General features: G+C 35.9%; 1 long non-coding RNA gene across 1 annotated transcript; it reads right to left on the bottom strand.

The window, feature by feature from the left end:
- Positions 1 to 463: 463 nt before the first annotated feature.
- Positions 464 to 966, bottom strand: LOC144998545 (uncharacterized). The gene is made up of 2 exons (XR_013660362.1): positions 898 to 966; positions 464 to 821 (listed from the first exon to the last, which is right to left on the bottom strand). It is a non-coding gene; the product is annotated as an uncharacterized LOC144998545 (long non-coding RNA).
- Between the last annotated feature and the right edge of the window lie 12,240 nt (positions 967 to 13,206).

The raw sequence follows: 13,206 nt of genomic DNA, 5'->3' as shown, positions 1-13,206 counted from the left end.
TCGAACTGTAATACTAGTAGATATAATACGAATAGTAGTGTCTAGCATGCTCATGCTTGACATGGTTAGTTGGATTTTTCAAAAGAGTTATAAAGATCCTGCATCATGGCTATTTTGCATGACCACTTTTTGTTTGATAGTCAAACATATGATTTTAGAATTAACATGTGATTTAAGTAATGAAAATAAATAGACAAAACTGCGAATTTGGTCCTTGTGGTTTGCCAAAACCTTTGGATGGGGTCCAAATAGTTTCCAGCTTGCACCAAAGGTCCAAAATCAAGGTTTTCTTGGGTTTTTAGTCCATTCCGTCATTGACCGTTTGTTTGGGGCAATTCAGAAGGATATACGTGTGTTTAGGTCCTTTGAAACCATTACAATTGCATATTCAAACGTAGAGAAAAACCATTACACTTGCATATCATGTCAAGATCAAACCTTTATAATTTCATATTCATAAAAGGATAAAACCATTACACTTCCCATTGTCATAAAAGCATTACATATACAATGATCCAAAAGATAACACTTTTAAGTGGTTACTACCAACAAAAACATATATAAACCACAATTAAACCTTCTAGCACCAAAAGACAACATTTTTAAGTGGTTACTACCAACAAAAAAGTCCTAACCTCTAATTCCTATTTCCAAAACAGCACAAACAACAGAAACAAAATCCACGAGACAAGCAAACACATCTTCAGCTGGCCCACTTCAACCTCATACCTATTCATTGTTCTCAACAGTCCTGGTATGATAACAGTTGATCTTTGACACATAGGGGGATCGAACCACCCCAAAAATGCACATCTGGATCCCTACAAGAATACATTAAAGTAGAAGAGTTATTGCTTAACTACTGACTTCTTTGTAACCTAATATCAGTTTGCTAACCATTTTAGGGCATGCATAGAAACGACGACCAGGGTTTCGTGAAGTCCATGAGGTTCGCACAACAGCAACATTCCCACAGAAGCAGAGGAAGAGGATTCTTCTCTGTAAATAAAAATGAAGAAGAGGAAGAGGATTGTGTATATGTATATAAGGGAGAAATATGATATTATTTAAAATAAGTACCTAAAATGACCAAAATGCCCTCACATGGAGGGCACGTGTAGGCACTAACGGCCCCAAACAAACGGTCAATGACGGAATGGACTAAAAACCCAAGAAAACCTTGATTTTGGACCTTTGGTGCAAGCTGGAAACTATTTGGACCCCATCCAAAGGTTTTGGCAAACCACAAGGACCAAATTCGCAGTTTTGTCAAATAAATAATTATAAACTAAATTAAAGAAAAAACATCATAAATGGTCCCTGTGTTTTCTCAGATTCTGAAGTTTAGTCCCCGTGGTTTAAAAATCTCATAAATGGTCCCTGTGCTTTCAAAACTTTTGACGATTGGTCCTTATTGCTAACTCCGTTAAGTTATGTCTGTTAACTGAAGGGCATTTTTGTCATTTCACAACCACAAGGACCATTTATGATGTTTTCTTATATTTTAAAAAAAATAAAAATTAAATATGATCCCTTCTCTTCTCTCCCCCCTCTCTCTCTCTCTCTCTCTCTCTCTCTCTATATATATATATATATATATATATATATATATATATATATATATATATATATATATATATATATATATATATCAAAGTTCATCTCCCCCCCCCCCTCTCTCTCTCTCTCTCTCTCTCTCTCTCTGAGATCTTCACCCACCTTCACCATGAACACACATAAATATAAAAACATATATACACCTTATCTAGATCAAAGTTCATATATATTGGGCTCTTGACTCATCTTCACCATCGGATGGGTTTTTTTTTCTTTAGACACACACATAGACATATATCTACAGACCTAAGTCGATTTTTTGGATGAAACAGACATGTTTGTTCTTCAGGCACATGAACAAATACACATGCTGTACAAAACAAACAAAAATCTTCAAAACCAAGATGTTTGATTTCAATTATAAAATTGTCAAATCCAAAAATCAAATGTAAACCTTACATACTTTGTTTCAACGCTCAAAGGTTGAAATTGTAAATCATTTAATTAAACTGAAAAATCAATTTTCCTTTATAGTGGGGTTTCGTAGATGTGAAGATATACACCTGGAAGGAAGGATAAACAAAGAGAATGAGAAAGGATAAAGGTTCTTGACAGTTAGGGCAGATGCTTGAAGGGAATCTGAACGCCAGATTTGTGTTTTCCTCATAGAGATGGCGACCTTATTGGTGTTGTAGATCTTGCAAGTATACAACATCTTTCAGATGATGTTGAGGATTATATCGGGTAGAATTGTGAGAGAGAGAGAGAGAGAGACATAGTAGGAATGGCGATGGTTGTTGGTCTTAAAATTGTAGTGGCGATGGTGGTGCTTCGTCACTGGTATGTGAGGGTCTGGCTGACAGGAGAATGAGGATGTGGTTGTTTAGGGATCTAGGTTGTTCTAGTATTCGATCATCATCTGTGGGCGGCAGCGATTGTTGGATAACGAGTGTGATTGATCATCATCTTTAGCCACACTTATCCACGGCGTAGCAAATCAGGATGGAGTTTTCCCATTTGGTTGCGCAGGTGAATGGAAGTAGAGTAGATCGGAGGTGATAAGATGAAAAGTAGGTGAGAGGCAGAGTAGAGGAGAAGAGGTTGTAGACGGTGTTTAATGTCAACGGAGAGAGAGAGAGAGAGAGAGAGAGAGAGAGAGAGGGGAGAAGAGAAGGGATTATATTTAATTTTTTTCTTTTTTTAAAAAAAAATATAAGAAAACATCATAAATGGTCCATGTGGTTGTGAAATGACAAAAATGCCCTTCAGTTAACGGACATAACTTAATGGAGTTAGCAATAAGGACCAATCGTCAAAAGTTTTGAAAACACAGGGACCATTTATGAGATTTTTAAACCACGGGGACTAAACTTCAGAATCTAGGAAAACACAAGGACCATTTATGATGTTTTTTCTAAATTAAACTATCAAATTGACTAATTATGAGTTGTATTAAAGTAATAACTTAGACTTAGTTTCATTTAGTTTCATTAATATTAGGCTAAAAGGTATAGTTTTGAGATTATTAAGCATTTAAGGCTGCCACATGATCCAAATAACCACTTCACTACATGTCTACTAGTATTGGGGTGGTGTTCACTAGTGTGTGTGTGTGTGAGAGAGAGAGGGAGAGAGAAAGAGAAGCGATGAATGGTTTTGGAGAAATGATTTTGATTGGTTGTGAGAAGCCGTGACCAACTTCAATCATCATCACATTTACACCTATTAGGGGTGTTGTTCAAGTGTGAACATCCCCTCCACATAGATCTTTACGTGCAGAAACACCCATAATACCCAATGGCTTTATGTAGCTTAAATTTGAAATTATTCGGCATCATCTAAAAGGAAAAATACCAATGTATTGCCTACTCAAACACAAGTAGGTGATGATGGTCAAATACGATATTATGATCATTAATAAGCACTTTCGTTATCTATGCAACTCATATAAGAAAGTCATTATTTTGATTTCTTCGGCCTAGAGATATTAAGTTCATCAAGAAAGCTTTATAGTCAAGTTTTTGTTAAGTAATTCGTACCACCCAAAAAATGCAAGTGTATAAAAAATTCAATAAATTCATGGAGATTTAAAGGAGTTCTTTAAGATGTTTACAAGTTTAGTGTCATCTATCTAGCAACTAGTATTTAAGTCACCATGTGCATCGCAGAGGAGAACTCGTTTGCAAATAATAAAAACGAAAAGTATAAAATGAAAATTTGGAAGGGACCAAAACATAACTTCGATGCATATGGTATGCGATTTACAAATGACAATGAACAATTAGACACCACAAAAGTATCAAAATAAAATTTTGACCCAAAAAATTATGTATGGAAGAGGCGGATAAAAATAAAACTAGAAATTATATGTTAAGGAAATTAATAAAAACGAAAACTATAAAAAGAATTTATGTAAGGGATGAAAACGTAACTTTAATATACAGATAACTCATTCGTAATTCATATACAAACTCTAATTTACATATATGAACGGTTCACACATGTCAAAGTGATACTTATATCATACCAAATAAAGTTTTGATAAAAAAAAAATTATACATGGAAAAGACGAATAGAAATAAGACTAAAAGTATATTATGAAATTAATAAAAAAAGACTATAAAAAAAACTATGTATGGGATCAAAAATGTAAGAAAAATGACAAAACTACCCTACAAAGTTTCTAAAGCATGTTCATTTAATCCTTAAAATATTTTTGTTCATAAACTCATTTTTTCCGGAACCATTAGGTCCCTTTGGAAGAATTGAAAAGGTAAATTGGTTATCCCTTGCCACATAAGCATCTCTTATGACCCAACTTTCTTTGTAAGACATGCAATAAATAATCTTCCCTTTGTTTTTTAAATACCCAAAAACTGGGGTTTACAATTGAATTTGTTGACTTTGAGTTTGGTAATGGATCAGGATCTATATCAAGTTCAATCATCACCACACATGGTGTCCCAGATCTTTGAGAAAACTTCCACAATCACGTCAAGGAGAAATCTTAAATTCAACAACAAGAAACACTGTAAAATGATTTTGCCCACTTTGCTTGTCGATGCTTGGATGTAGATTTCCTTGAAGTTTCCATTGTCATTCAGTGACGACTTTTAAAAAGACGACTTGCACTTTTGTCTTGGTTTGGGAAATTCTGATTCAAATTTATGGGAACCCACCGCGTGTGGCAAATGTGTTTTACTTGTTTTGGTTGATATACTACTTATTGGTTATAAAAATTGTATAAGATCGATAATAAGAATATTATTATGTGCTACATGTAAACTATAAAACTAGTGAGTTGTAAGATGATCCCACTCTTCCAGGAGGTATGTATACTTTTGGTGTCAATTTCTTTTGATATTTGACCTTTTATGATTTTCCTTTTTTGACCTACTTGTTCGAGCTTTAGCATATGAACAAATTTCAAATCTATCTTTAAATTTGAGCATCTTTTAGTGAATTGTACAATGGGATCTTAGTTTTAACTAGTCGCTCTTGAGACATCAAGAACTTTCATTATAATTATAAACAAAAACCAATTTCTTATATATGTGAGGAGAACTTTCATAATAAATATAAACAAAAACAAATTTCTTATATGTGAGGAGATGTACCGTAGCTAAAAGTACATCTCCTAATGCATAATGTACAAATACTTTAATACGTTAATTATAATTTTAACCCTTCAACTTTGTATGACTCATTAATTGTAATCCATTTATATTGTAAAATCATATTTTTAACATTTACTTTTTAAAATATCATTTTCATCCATCCACCTTTAACTTTGTAAATTGTCACTTTTTCATCTAACCCATCAATTTAGTAAAATGATATTTTTCATCCCTTTACTTTTTAAAATATCATTTTCACGCTTCTACCTTTAACTTTGTAAATTTTCTCTTTTACCCTTTCATTTTCTAAGCTTTTCGTGTTTATACGCCCTCCACCTTCAGTTTTATAATATATCACTTTTATGCCTTTGTTTTTCTAAACTTTTGTTTTTATTTCACTTTTACATTATTCATCTTTCAACTTTATAAAAATATCACTTTTACCATTTCGTTTTATAAACTTTGTAAAATGTATTTTGCACTCCTTTATTTTTTAAATGTTATTTTAACCCCTCAACTTTGAAATTTGTAAAATGTCACTGTTTAATCAATTATCACTCATAATACACAACAAAAAAACATAAAAACCCACTGCAAAGCGCGGACTCAATTACTAGTTTTATATAATTGGCAAAAATATATCAAGCTAACGTGTTAAAATGGGCAACTTTTTTGTACATGTCGGGTTGAGTTTGTTTTATAACAAATGCTTTTTAACCATTTATAAACAGTTAGATTGTTGTTGGTTCGTCACAGCTAACTGATAAACTAGTTTATTTTTCGAGTTTTTTTTTTTTAAGTTATCATGTTTGGCAAGCCAAAAAGTAACCTATAAGCTAGCTTTTTAAAAAGCTACTTAGAGTAACTTTTTAGGAGCTTTTTAAATTTTTTCCAAATATACCCCTTAATTAATTATAGAAACACATTCTTTTAAATGTCATTTTATATCTTTCAGCTAGTTTTACAAAACGTTTGTCACAACTAGGAATTTGAAACCTTGTAAGCATTGAACAAAGATAACAAATGTAAACCAACAATGGGAAAGCATGTAAGATGCTTATTCATTAACAACAAAATCTCAATCAAACACATCATACATGCACAGCAAATAGCCAACAAACAATTGGAAACCCTAAAAAAAATCCTTGTTTGAGTCCATTTTTGGATTAGGATTTCCTTATTAGGCCCAATGGACCAATAAGCTTTCAATTGGACTATCTTCGGCTTAGAACCCTTGAATGGGCTATAATTGGACCCACTTTCATTTATTTTAACATTTTGGGCCATATTGGGCCTAGAATGAAATAAAATACCTTAATGGATCTTATTGGGCCATAACTAACCTAATTAGCCCGAATGGGCCATAAAAATCATTTCTTGATTTATTTTGGGCCAACAGTTATCTAAATTATCTATGATTTGGACTTAAGCATTTAAGGGCTCAATTCTTTCCTTTTCCCTCTCCAAATCTTGGCCCAAGCCCAAATGAAAGGAGGAGTTGACTTCTCATGGCCACCTCATTTTTACATAATGGTCTTCCATGCAACTTATCCCATGTCTCCATGCACACATCACCTTAAGACCTCTCTCTTCTCCTCTGTCTTTCTCTCGGCCGAAACAACACCAATACACACACTTCACTCAAAAATCTCTCAAAGAAACTGTAACATCCCAAAATACAACCCAAAAATTTTTGTTAAATAATTACTAAAAACACCATGTTAATATCATAAAGTAAAACTTGTACGTCAATATCTCAAAACAATAGCAAAGTATTACGAGGAAACTGTATCAAGATTGTATCATATCACATCTATGAAAAGCTAAAACAACTCCCAGGACAAACTGAAGCTGTGGTGTATGCGATGTCATCAACCCAAGCTCTTCCCTTTACTTGTGGAAGTACCTGAAACCAAAACTAAAACTGTAAGCACAAAGCTTAGTGAGCTCCCCCAAACTTGTAACAACGCAAATTTTCAAATAAATTTTTCATTTAAAATAAAGTAGTTTCATTCAACCAATAATATTTATTTCATGTTTCATATCAAATACATATATAAAATTCCCAAGATCTCAAATAGCAGCAGTGTGTATGCGTCATGCCGGCTCCTTCCCACGGTCCTCGCTAGTACCTGAAACACATACATAACAACTTGTAAGCATAAATGCTTAGTGAGTTCCCCAGTATACGACTTACACACATACGCCTTTCCAGGCCCTGACCTTCCGGTCCACAATGCATTGCCTTCCGGCCCGTAACATAATCGCCTTCAGGCCCATAACATAATCGCCTTCCGGCCCATAACATAATCGCCTTCTGGCCCGTATCATATTGCCTTCCGGCCCATAGTATATTGCCTTCCGGCCCATAACATTTACAACACATAATACATTAAATATAATACACATAGCACATACAGTATACATCATACCTGACCTTTCTGTCACATAACATATCGCCTTCCGGCCCTTACAAACATACATATCATGCATAGCATCTACCTTTCTATTTATAGCATAAATAACACATATCATATACGACCTTCCGGTCTCACAGTCATACCCTTCCGGGTGAAGTATAGTGAGAAGACTCACCTCGTGGATAATGTAAGCTAGCAACTCTTGAAATCTCTCGCACTCAATCCGCCGAGCTACAGACTCCCTATGATATCATACATCCCATATTAATACTCTTACCATTCAAGACACTGACCCTAAGAATTTACATGCAGGTCAACGGTCAACGGTCAACGGTCAACTTGACCGGACTCGGCGAGTCTAGACGTCCTCACCAACTCCTGATCTTCCTTTCTACTCGTCGAGTATCCCTCTTGACTCGACGAGTTCCTTGTGGAAGAATCGCGGGGCCACCCCGACTCTACTCGCCGAGTCTAAAGAACAACTCGGCGAGTCCCAGTGAATCTTCAAGCTACTCGCCGAGTCTGCTCATCCGACTCGGCGAGTCCATGCCATGCAGTCGATCAACTGCTTCCTGAAACACGCATGGTCCCGAAGTACACACTCATGGGACTATCTGGACCTCTAAACATCCTATTACTGGGGTATAAACACTTGGGTAACAACATAATAATCCATCTAATCATCAAATGGGTTCTATAAACCCTAACTTCATATACACATCAATCACAGAAGAACGAAATCCGAGATATTACCTGATTGATGCACTTTCTGTGTTCCCAATCCTCAGAACGTGATTCTCTTGTTGTTCCTTTAGCTAAACCTTCCTCTTCCTTGCACACAACTCTTCCAAACCCAACAATGGTCTTCAATCCTTGCTCCAGATGCACACAATCGTTCTAGGGTTCTTCTCAGAAAGCAAAAACGAACAATGACGGCCTAAGAGGCGTTATATACGATCCAAAACCAAACGGCTAGGGTTTCTGCTAAACAGCGTCGACTCGCCGAGTCCCTAATGGACTCGTCGAGTCCAGTCGCGAATCCGTGACCAAGTCTGTGGTCCTACTCGGCGAGTCAGGCACCAACTCGCCGAGTCCCCTCCTAAAATGCCCCAAAAATAGTTTTAAAGCAATACCTGAAATTCCGGGCTGTTACAAAACTACCACATACCATACTATAACATATAAACACATACTGGGCCTTGCCCACTTGTAACAACGTAAATTTTCAAAACAAATTTTTCATTTCTGAAACATGTTTTCATCCAAATCAAGTCATAAAAGTCCAATGAATCATATCATCCTACAAAACATATAAATCCCAAGATCATAAAATAAATCCTCCACTAGTGTGTACAGATCACGCTGGCGCTTTCCCACGGTCCTCGCTAGCAACTGAAACACATAACACAACAACTGTAAGCATAAACGCTTAGTGAGTTCCCCAAAATACTACTTACGCACATATGCCCTTCCAGGCCATGACCTTCCGGTCTATGTGTCTCAGGGGACTTCCGTCCCGACCCGGTAAACCTTCCGGTCCTACCCGCATCGACCTTCCGGTCCACATCACAATGCCTTCCGACCCATACACAAATGCCTTTCGGCACATAACATAATGCCTTCCGGCTCATATCAAGCATAGCATACTTAGCACATACAAACGGTTAAATTATTCACATAAAATGCATACAACTCATAACATATCCGACCTTCCGGTCACACGTAAATACCCTTCCGGGTACAGTATAGTGAGAAGACTCATCTCGTAGGAAGTCTAGAATCTCATGCGCTCGCTATCTTCAAATCTCGAAACGAAGACCCAACCCCGCCTAATCAGAACGAAATATCATTCTAATTAATATAGACTTCTAAGACTAGGCTTCACCCTTTTTATTATTCCTCATAGGGGTAAAAGGCCATTTCACCCCTCCTTGACTCAAAGTCCACATGTTGACCAAAACCCTAAAAGTCAACAAAAGTCAACATACCACAATACGCGGGGCGTACCAGCTTCTGTACGCGGGGCGTACCTCAATGAACCACAATCGGGGTCTCAACCCCTTACGCTGCGCGTATTGGGAGTTACGCCTAGCGTAATTCCCAGATTCAGCCATACCATATTTTTGGTCTTAAATGGTTAAGACACTTCTTCAACTTCTATATCCGGCTCTGTTTAAGTCTCCTAACCCATAAAGTTGGAACCTTTAAGCCTTGGCATGGCTGTAAAGGCTCCTACACTCTCTAATACCTTTCCTTTTCAACTCAAAAGATCTAGATCTCATGCATGGCTAATCATTTACGTCCAAGATTACATTTTTATGAACATATAACTCAAATAGACCTGGAATATGATAGATCTAAGCCAATGGAGACTACTTTCTCATAAAGTCTCCATCTTTGGGACCAAAACCCTAGAAATTGGTCCAAGAAGCATACCATACTAAATACCATATAACAAATACGTTGTCAAGCATATCTGGGTGATGGACTCCCCTTCGGTCTATTTCAACCAGATACTATCGAGCATATCTGGGTGCTGGCCTCCCCTTCGGTATATTTTAACCGGATACTGTCGAGCATACTCGGGTGCTGGCCTCCCTTCGATCTATTTCAATCAGATATTGTCGATCATATATGGGTGCTGGCCTCCCCTTCAGTCTATTTCAACCAGATATTAGGTATATTTCACCCCTACTAATATCATAGCAAATAAGCACATAAAACATAACAGATAATGGCATGTCAGACAATTATCACAAAGAAAATCATCTCTACCACAATAACTAGTAGTGGGCCGACATTAGTGCCTTCGACCCACTCATACAAGAAGGTAACTTACCTCAACCAAGTGTGCCAAAATCATACTCCTCGTATGGCTCAGGACTCCTCTCCCTAAAGCATAACAAGTCCCTTAGTTAGGTATTGGACCCAAATATGACTCCCATATGGCCCATACTCTAATTCATTTCCCAAGGAAAGGTTCCCTAGTCCTTGCCCTAATGGGCCTTTTCGCTCAAGATCCAATATATAATAAATTTAAGGCCTAAGTCCATTACTTTAAACTTTAAAGCCCAATAAGTCCAAAAAGGCACAACACTATAAATCCTAGTCCTGGGCCCAGAGGCCTTACCCATAGTGGGCCACGAAGCCCAAAAAATTTAGGCCCAATCTTCTAAGACCCAAATTCTCAATTATCCAAACTGCATGTGTACGTGCGGCGTACCTGGCACGTACACCTAAAATACGCTGGTCTTGACCACTTCGAGGAGGTTGACCCAATATGTGAAACGTACCAGGGGGTACGCCTAGCGTACTGGTCAATTACCTTAGATCTTCCTTTGTGACTTAATCCATTATGTCTTTACGTCAAAAACATAGATCCAGGTCTTTTAAGACGTCCTAATCAATAAAGTTATAAACGTTATCTCTTTGCATGCACGAATGAGGTGTTAAGACATGATTTAAATCCTTTCAACACACTTTATGACCATATAGAACTTGCATGGTTATGGATTAACCACCAAGATCCGATTTTTATGGCTCTAAATGCTTCCAAGAGCTCAAAAGGACAACTCTTATGGACTGAAACTACCAAAACACAAGGAATCTCAACTATGGAGTCAAAATGCCACATAAAACACCCCAAAACTAAAACTAAACATGCAATGGTCAAGTTTGAATCTTGATACCTGCCAAACTTCTGGATCTACAAGCCTTCTCCAAGCTCTTGCTCCTTCTTCAAGCTCTTTCTCCTTTAAAACCACCAAAATAACACCAAAATGCTCAAAGTAAGCTCAAGATACATGCAATGAAGTTAGGGTTCAAGTTGGGAACAGGGAGAACAAGGGAGGCTAAGAGGATAAGGGTTTGGAAGGTTATAAGTTGTTTAAATAATGGGAAAACCCAAAAATTTAGGGTTTACATCTGGTCACCCTTCGCCCAGCATACACATGGGGGCTTCCCGATTCGCGCCTCATATATGTACGCCATGCGTACACTATGTACGCCCAACGTACGCTCCGCCCCAAAAATCCCAACATTGGAATAATTATAACTGGAATACATAGCAACATAATACCTGATAAATCCTGGGCGTTACAGATTTGTTGTTCGTTTTTTTATTCAATGGTTTCTCTCTTGTATATAATCACATGTGATTATATGTATCTAATCACATATGATTTATATAGACAGATTTCTTTTTTTCCATATAAATCATATATGATTAGATACATATAATCACATGTGCTTAGATATATTTAATCACATATGATTAAAGTTGAGAAAAAACAATTATTGAATCGAGAACACGATAATGAATCTCGCGTACTTAAATCATATGTGATTGGATACATATAATCACATGTGATTATATGTTTTTAATCAAATATGATTTATATGGGCAAAAATTATTTTTGCAGTTTCGATTCAATGATCGGTCTCGTGTATTTAATCACATGTGATTATATGTATATAATCACATATAATTTTAGGTGTACAAGATTCATTTTTACATTCTCGATTCAATATTTTTGCTCATGTATTTAATCACATGCGATTATACATAAAATCACATGTGATTAAATGCACAACAACAACTATTGAATTGAGAAAATGAAAATGAATTGTGTCCACATAAATCATATGTGATTAGATTCATATAATCACATGTGATTAGATGTTTTTCATAAAATATGATTAATATGGATAACGATTTGTTTTCATGTTTTTTATTCAACATTTGTTATCGTATATATAATCACATGTGATTATATGTATTTAGTTACATATGATTTATATACACAAGATTTATTTTTGTCCATATAAATCATAAGTGATTAAGGATTTGAGTTAAAGCATTGGAAACCACATGTTCAACTTTATGCATTCTTGTCGAAGTGCATTTTCAACCTGTATTTTAAATTTTTGCATATTGTTCATATAGAATAAAGTAAATATTACCTAGAAAGTCCATTTTGTAACTTTAGAGAGAATCATCAATGAAATGAAATATTAGTCTTGTATAATTCTATTTTGTTGTTGTTAGTCATGACTACATGAAATAAAGTAAAGGCAAAACTACTTAGATGGAATTCCTTTTAGATAAAAAAAAAAGGGGCCTTAGAGATAAGGTATCACTTGGACTTCTTGTACATTAGGTGCATTTAGTCGAACATCTGGTGTGAAAGGCTCATTTCCCCCCTTTGCTATCATATTTACAATACCATAGCTGACCAAACAACTTCACAATAGGTGCATGTAAGAATCATTTGACTCGTTATAAGGGTCTCTGATCGTCCTTTGTTTTATGACGATGCAATAACTTTTTGCGAACAAATTAAGGAATCAAAGATGTAATATTCCAAAAATTTCAACAATTTTAAACCTTTCAAAATGATCCTTTTACTAATAATATATTTACAAAATAGTGTTCTCAAGCATAATTTGAAAATCAGAGTTTCCTAATATCCAATATGTTGTAAAACCAAGGATGTGTACGGTCACGACTTCGCCTTGCCAAAATCATCATAAGCACCTGAAACAATAAAATAAAACCGTAAGCACAAAGTTTAGTGAGTTTCCCTCAAAGTGCCACCACACTATAGATAAAA

Source organism: Lactuca saligna, chromosome 5 (assembly GCF_052625555.1).
Source record: "Lactuca saligna cultivar CGN05327 chromosome 5, ASM5262555v1, whole genome shotgun sequence".
Taxonomy (NCBI): Eukaryota; Viridiplantae; Streptophyta; class Magnoliopsida; order Asterales; family Asteraceae; genus Lactuca; species Lactuca saligna.
The sequence above is the reverse complement of the archived record's forward strand: the minus strand, read 5'-3'. Positions and strand labels throughout refer to the sequence as shown.